We start from the raw sequence: 7,647 nt of genomic DNA, 5'->3' as shown, positions 1-7,647 counted from the left end.
AGGGGAACTATGAAAAGGGATTAGGGACGTTAGATATTCACTGAGTAGTCAATTAACCTCATGATTTCTTATCGGTTACTTGACTTTTCGATAGTCCCCAGGGGCCAGCTGTCTCAGTCCTGGCTCGCGCTGGGTGCGGGACCTACCCCCTCTGCGGCTCTGCATTTACAGTGTGTTAGGAGCCAGGCAGGCAGGCAGCCTCGCTCAGTTCCAGTTTGCACCAGGTCCAGAAGCTCAGACCCAGCCCCCAGGCAAGGGCTGCTGCCAGCTTGTGCTGCTGCCTCTGATACAGAGGCAGCAGTACGGAGTGCCAGGAGGGAACTGGTCTAAAAAGCACCTCCCCTTGCGACCTGGCTGCCTGTCATCCCACGCTGCTGCCTCCGTTTTTGGCGAGAGAGAGCCGCCTGTCTTGAGACACCGGTGGGGAGTCGGATTTTCAAAAGGCAGGTCTCTGTCCTTTGTGAGCCTTCCAAAGCGCTTCGGTGGGGGGAGGGGGCAGGAAGGCGGACGACACTCAGGAATTGTAGCACCCAAATCCACGGAGTGTTTCGCCAGCACCTCCTGCAACAGAGCCCAATCCCTGACAGGCTTTTAGGCAAGATAGATCATTTGAAAAAATGACAGACACAGGGTTTTCCGTCACCGCTCTCCCTTTCTTTTATTTCCCTGGGCTAACTGGCTTGTTCCTCTTTGGCTAAGGATGGAAGGGTATGTCTACACTACAATGTTAGTTCGAACTAACGGACGTTAGTTCGAACTAACATTCATAGCCGCTACACTAGCGCTCCGCTAGTTCGAATTTGAATCGAACTAGCGGAGCGCTTAGTTCGAACTAGGAAAACCTCATTTTACGAGGCTTAAGCCTAGTTCGAACTTACTAGTTCGAATTAAGGGCTGTGTAGCCCCTTAATTCGAACGAGTGGGAGGCTAGCCCTCCCCAAGTTTCCCTGGTGGCCACTCTGGCCAACACCAGGGAAACTCTATGCCCCCCTCCCGGCCCCGGACCCCTTAAAGGGGCACGGGCTGGCTACGGTGCCCGTGCCAGGTGCAAGCCTGCTAGCACCCAGCCAGCAGACCCTGCACCTGGCACGGCACAGAGCCACCCACCCGATGTCCCCCAGCCCACCCCCTCTTCCCGGGACCAGGCTGGCGGCTCCCGGAAGCTTGCCCGGGACCGCAAGAGGCGGGTACATTCCTGGGCTAGTGCGGACATCGTGGACCTCGTCCACGATCTCCGCACTAGGCACAGGAAAGTGGCCATCTAGGGCAGGAGAGCTGCCAGCCTGGCCACCCAGGAGCAGGTTTGCATGAAAATCAAGGGGGTCCACTGAGACCCCCGACCCTGAGCCCTGAGCTTACAATGGCCGTCCTGGGTCAGACCAAAGGTCCATCTAGCCCAGTAGCCTGTCTGCCGACAGCGGCCAACCCTAGGGACCGTGGAGGGGATGGACCGAAGACAGTGACTCTTGGGCCATTTGTCTCGTGCCATCCCTCTCCAGCCTTGCACAAACTTTGGGCAGGGACACCACTCCTACCCCCTGGCTAAGACTACTCCATGGACCCAACCTCCATGACTTGATCTCCCTTCCCTTTAAACTCTGTTCTAGTTGTAGCCTTCACAGCCTCCTGCAGCAAGGAGTTCCACCGGTTAACTATTTGCTTTGTCAAGAACAACAACTTTCTCTTACTAGTTTCAAGCCTGCTACCCAGTCCTTTCCTTTGGTGTCCTCTAGTCCGTCTTTATGGGAACTCATGAAGAACTTTTCTGAATGCACCCTCTCCACCCAACCCCTGCTTTTAGAGACCTCTATCCTGTCCCCCCTCCGTCTCCTCTTTTCTAAGCTGAACAGTCCCAGTCTCTGTAGCCTCTCTTCATCTGGGACCTGTTCCCAACCCCTTATCATGTTAGTTGCCCTCCCCTCTCCTAGCCTTAATCTTCCCCTCTCCCACCTCCTTTTCCCAGTCTCCCCCAGTTTTGTTCAATAAAGACAGAGTCAATGTTGGAAGAAACGTTATCTTTATTTTGTACATCAATAAGAAGGGGGGCTAGGGAAGGGTAAGTGGAAGGAGGTGAGGGAGGAATGGGGTACGAGCCCCCGATGGGGAGGACTGGGCTGGCTCTGCAGGCTTCTGGGGGTGGAAGCTCTCCTGCAGCCCCCCGATTACCCCCTCTCCCCAGATGGCAGCCTGTGGCAAGTGCAGCCGGGCTGATGGCTGAGTGGTGTGATGTGCCCAGTGTGGGTACTCCGGGCACTCCAAGCCAGGACTGGTTTTCAAGCGGGACACCCCTTAGAACTGTCTGTCCGGGGTGGGGGTCGGGACCCTTTAAGCGCAGCCCTCGGCTAGCCTGAGACTGCATCTCCACGCTCTAAGTCCTCCTCTGATGCCCTGCTGGCACTGCTTCCGGCCATCCTTAAGCCCTGTTCAGAGTCCACTCAATGTGGACTTGCTAGTTCGAATTAGCAAAACTAGTTTTTAGTTCTAGACGCGTTAGTTCGAATTAGCTTAGTTCGAACTAGCGCTGTAGTGTAGACATACCCGAAGAGAGGAGCCAGCAGGGGTAGAATGAATTGTGTACCAGGTCCTGGAAACAAGAGCATCTCCTCCAGATCACCCATCCACACCTGAACTGTTTAAAAGCTTGGCTGCCAATAAAGACACCTTAGCTCAGCAAATGCCAAGCCAGGCACCTGTGTTTGGACACGAGGGGTGCACAGGGATGTGAGAACCAGGAAGGCTGATCTGTGAATTCACCCCCAACCGTCCCAGTACAAGACAGACGCCTGCGCCAACCAGCAGGGGTCACTGCTCCTCCGGTTTGGCTTGGACAAAGGTGCCCATCTGTTTGGTGTTGGCGTCTCGGAGCTGCGCCAGCTGCCTCTGGCCACGGCGGAGCAGATACTCGATGTGCATCACGTCGGCCCGGGGGATGCTGGCGTTCTTCCGGAACTCGGCCTGGATGCGAGGCAGGAATCCCGGCTTCTCCCGGCCGGTGCGCAGGAACTGCCTGTATAGGCTCAGGACGTGCTTCTGCAGCTTGCTATGCCGGGCCATGGTGCGCCTGGGGAGCCCTCCCAGGCCACGGGGGGGCCAGCGCCACGAGGCAGGGGCTGGAAGTGAACAGAGGCGGAGATGTTAGAGCAGCATCTCATTCCCAGACGCGCCTGTGCAGGCATTTCCATGCACTTTTCACCCCCACCTGCTAGGGTTACCAGATGGTTTAAAAAAAATACCGAACAGCAGGGGCCGGGGGGGGGGGGAGGGGAGCGGGACTGGCTGGAAGAGAGGGGGTGAGGGGGAACCGGCCGCCGGGAAGCAGGGCTGGCTGGGAGGGGGCTGGAGGGAGCGGGGCTGGCCGGGGGCAACCAGCCGTCGGGAAGCGGGTCTAGTTGGGTTGAGGACCAAGAGGTGGGGGAACCGGCCGGCAGCGCTGCAGAGATGTACCAGAGCCTGGGTCGGATTCATCTTTGGTGGGCCCTGGCTCCTAGACCATAGACACACTCCCCCCCCCACCACCCCGGAGGCCCTAGGGAAAATGGCACCCCGGCCCTGTGGACATGGTGCCCTCTCTGTTTCCCTTGGCCCCGTAGGCACTAAGCTCCACTCCTGCCGCCCAACTCCTACAAGGCCCGACGGATTTCTCTGTGGCCCCCGACCCAAAAAAGGATCCCCCCAGCCCTGCGTTAGGGGATACGAGGGAGTCTGGCTGGGATGTAAGTGCAAATAACTCTGCTCTTAGCAGCTCTGAACCGATGGGCTCTGCCCTGTGCCCCAACCAAGAACCCTAACATAAGAACGGCAGTACTGGGTAGCCTGTCTGCTGACAGTGGCCAGCACCAGGTGCCCCAAAGAGGGTTGACCAAAGACAATGATCAAGCGATTTGTCTCCTGCCATCCTTCTCCAGCCTTCCACAAACAGAGGCCAGGGACACTATTTCTATCTCCTGGCTAATGGCCTTTTATGGACCTAACCTCCGTGAAATTATCTAGCTTCTCTTTAAATCCTGTTATAGTCCTAGCCTTCACAGTCTCCTCTGGCAAGGAGTTCCACAGGTTGACTACACGCTGTGTGAAGAAGAACTTTCTTTTATTAGTTTTAAACCTGCTACCCATTAACTTCATTTGGTGTCCTCTAGTTCTTCTATTATGGGAACTAATAAATCACTTTTCTTGATTCACCCTCTCCACACCACTCATGTTTTTATAGACCTCTATCATATCCCCCCTCAATCTCCTCTTCTCTAAACTGAAAAGTCCCATCGCTTTAAACTCTCTTCATATGGGACCCGTTTCAAACCCCTAATCATGTTAGTTGCCCTTTTCTGAACCCTTTCCAAGGCCAAAATATCTGTTTTGAGGTGAGGAGACCACAGCTGTACACAGTATTCAAGATGTGGGCGTACCATAGTTTTATACAGGGGCACCCTGAGTTACCAAACCACATGACACTGCCCATTAAAAACCCACCAGGACTTACCCAGCGTTTATATGCAGAGGTCCCGCACCAGCGGCAGTCTGCACTGGACAGGAAACCATCCGCCCAGCACGCGCGGGAAATCACAGGAACCCAGCCTGGACGGTCCGATGCCCCAGCCCTGACAGAAGAAAATCAAGGTGTGCTTGAAGTGCCACGCCCACCATCCCTTGGTCCTCTGGGGCATTCGGCACATCCTGCTGGGTGAAAGGGCCGGTCACAGCTCCAGGGTCTGTCACACTTCAGGGCCTTTGCCAGTTCCTATTCACCGGGGTCAGGCAGATAATCGCCCCGAGCTTTCCCAGCACTTTTCAGCATCAGCTCTCAAAGGGGGGCAGCGTGACCCCCATGGGAGCAGGGGAATGTAAAAGAAGGAATGGGGCGGGGCAGGGGAGGCAGCCAACGGCTTCTCCTAATTCAGTGGTCCCCAACCATTTGAGGTTTCCCGGCGCCAAGGGGCGTGGCCGTTTGCCCGCAGGGCGCCCTGGCGCGGGGACCCCCATTGTGCACCTGGGGGCGGGGACCCCCCCATAGCCACATTCCCAGGCAGGGCCCCCCCATAGCCACATTCCCAGGGCCGCCCCCCCCCACAAGCACTGCACGCCCAGGGCCGGGCCCCCCAAGCGCCGCGCGCCCGGGACCGGCGCTCTCCCCCCAAGCACCGCGCGCCCGGGGCCTGCGCTGGCGCAGACACTCTCCCCCCCCAAGCACCGCGCGCCCGGGGCCGGTGCTCTCCAAGTGCTGCGCACCGAGGGCTGGCGCACCCTGCAAGTGCCGCGCGCCCGGGGCCTGCGCTCCCCCCATGCTCCACGTGGCCATAGCGCGGGCAGCCAATCTGCGGCGCCCCCGGGGCCGGCGCTCACCGTGCACCATGCGCCCGGGGCCAGCTCCGGCACCGCACATGCGCCACGTGCCCGGGGCCAGGCCAGCCCTGAGCACTTGGCGGGCGCATACAAATGCGGGCACCGTGTTGGGGACCACTGTCCTAATGTTAGCAGTGGGGACACCAAGTTCGGAAGTGAATGGTTAACCAGTAAGCCGGTTATGGTTAACCAGAGGGGGCTGGAGCAGCCCTCCACCAGCCATAGGCAGAGGGCACTCTGGCACGCCACGGGTAGGGTTGCTCAGCAGTCACAGCAGTGTGCCAAGGGGGTAGGTGTGTGGGCTGCTCCAAGCCCATCTTTAACACGTCCTACGTGTCCCATTTAATCGGTTAACTGGTTCAACATATTGTTTAACTGGTTAGCTAATTAAATGAGATTTTACATCCCTGGCACCAAGGTGGCTAAAAGTAGGGTTGAACTGGGACTAGAAATTCCAGGATTTTGACTTTTTTTTCCTGATCACACACAGTTCTGCAAATAAATTCACGTTTTGTTTAGATTTTGACTTTTTTTAAATGTAGTACGGTGGATTACGGAAGATAAACTTTAAAGAGACCAAACAAAGAGTCATTTCAGGAATGGAAAACTACATTTTAATGTTCTGAAATGGTGGAGTTTTCCCCTTCCAAACAAAAGGTCACTAAAATCAGCATTTTCCAATGGAAAAACATCCCCTCAGAAAACTTCCTTCCAGCTCTAGTTAAAACGGCCGTATTTTGAAGTGTATAATCAACCTCTGGAACTCACTGCAAAAGGATATTAATGATGGTGAAGGAAAGGGGAGGGAATCATAGAATCATAGAGCTGGAAGAGACTTCAGAAGGTCATCAAATCCAGCCCCCTGCTCTAGGCAGGACCAATCCCAACTAAATCAACCCGGCCAGGGCTTTGTCAAGCTGAGACTTAAACACCCGCTGTGTACATCCTGTCTGATCCCTTCTGGGGAAGCATGGGTGGGAAGAAAGAATTAGACAGGGTTAGACAAACCCGTAGGTCTTGGTTGACTTCGTCCTGCTTCAGGGCAGGGCGCTAAACTTGGGGACTACTCTAGTCAGACCAACATTTCAATCAATCTTGTTAAGAAACAGGCAAAAAAAAAACCCCAACCCAAACCAGGGAGAAACACGTTCCTTGGTTTGTAAACACAGACACAGAGAACAGCTCCTTCCGTTAGGGTGGGTGGGAATAAAGAAAGTAATCCCTCGCCCCCTCCCCTTCCTATTTGGTCCTAAAGGATGAAGATTTGTGCAGGCTGCGGGGGCAGGACTGATATTCAGGGAACGGGGAGCATGGGGGAGAAGGGGGCAGCTTGCTTACAATGCAGGGGCAACCCCGTGTCTCGGGGCTGGCCCAGCAGAGGCGGGATTTCTGCAGCGCAGGGGGACACGAGGTGAAACAAGCAGCGACTCGGCCGATTGGGGCTTGTTATTGTAGGGTCGCATTGAAGCAGACACTGGCACCAGCGTCGCCTCCAAGAGCGAGGGGAGTGCGCGGCCTGGTAACCCCGGACGGACCCGGACCTGGACCCCCCTGCGCTGGGGGGCCAGGAGTCACCGCCCCCCGCCCCTCACCTCCGCCTCCTGCCTGCTCGCAGCCCCCGGGCCCTCGGCAGCAGCTGTGCCAGCCGGCTCCGAATGTTGAAACACCAGCAACATTAGCCCTCGCTTCCCATTGGCTGGAGGGCCCCAGGGGCGGGCGCAGGAAAGGGGAAGCTCCGCCCTTCGAGGGCCACGTGGGCCGGCAGTGGAAGTTGCAAGTCAGCTGGAGGAGAGAGGGGCCCGGCCCGGCCTGCGCACGTGGCTTTCACCGCAGCGCTCAGCTGCCCTCACGCCCCACGCTCCTGCTTTTCCCTCCCTGCGTTGTTCGACCCAACCCTCACCCAGGCATCCACCCAGTTCACCCCGATTCTCACCCCTTTTTAAACTTGTTCCTAAGAAACCCCGATCGGTTCCTGGGAAATTCCCAACAACTCTTATCAGTGGTGCCTGTTACATACCAGCTGGGTTTTCCCTTTGATATTTACATACCCCCTGCCTCCTTTTTTCGCCCCTCCCATTTTTTCCTCCCCTGTTCATTTTGGTTCTGGACATACAACACTCCAGTCGTCTGAAGAAGTGGGCTATGCCCAGGAAAGCTCATGATCCCATCGACACGGTTTGTTAATCTTTAAGGTGACTATATGTTGTGTTTTAAGTTTTTCCTGTTACAGACTCACTCAGCTACCCCTCTGAAACTCGTGGGCTCTGTCTACACTGCAGGCTTCTTGCACAAGAACTGTTTTGCAGAAGA

This window comes from Pelodiscus sinensis, chromosome 18 (assembly GCF_052426305.1).
Source record: "Pelodiscus sinensis isolate ZL-2025 chromosome 18, ASM5242630v1, whole genome shotgun sequence".
In the NCBI taxonomy this organism is placed as follows: Eukaryota; Metazoa; Chordata; order Testudines; family Trionychidae; genus Pelodiscus; species Pelodiscus sinensis.
This window is presented reverse-complemented; position numbering follows the sequence as displayed.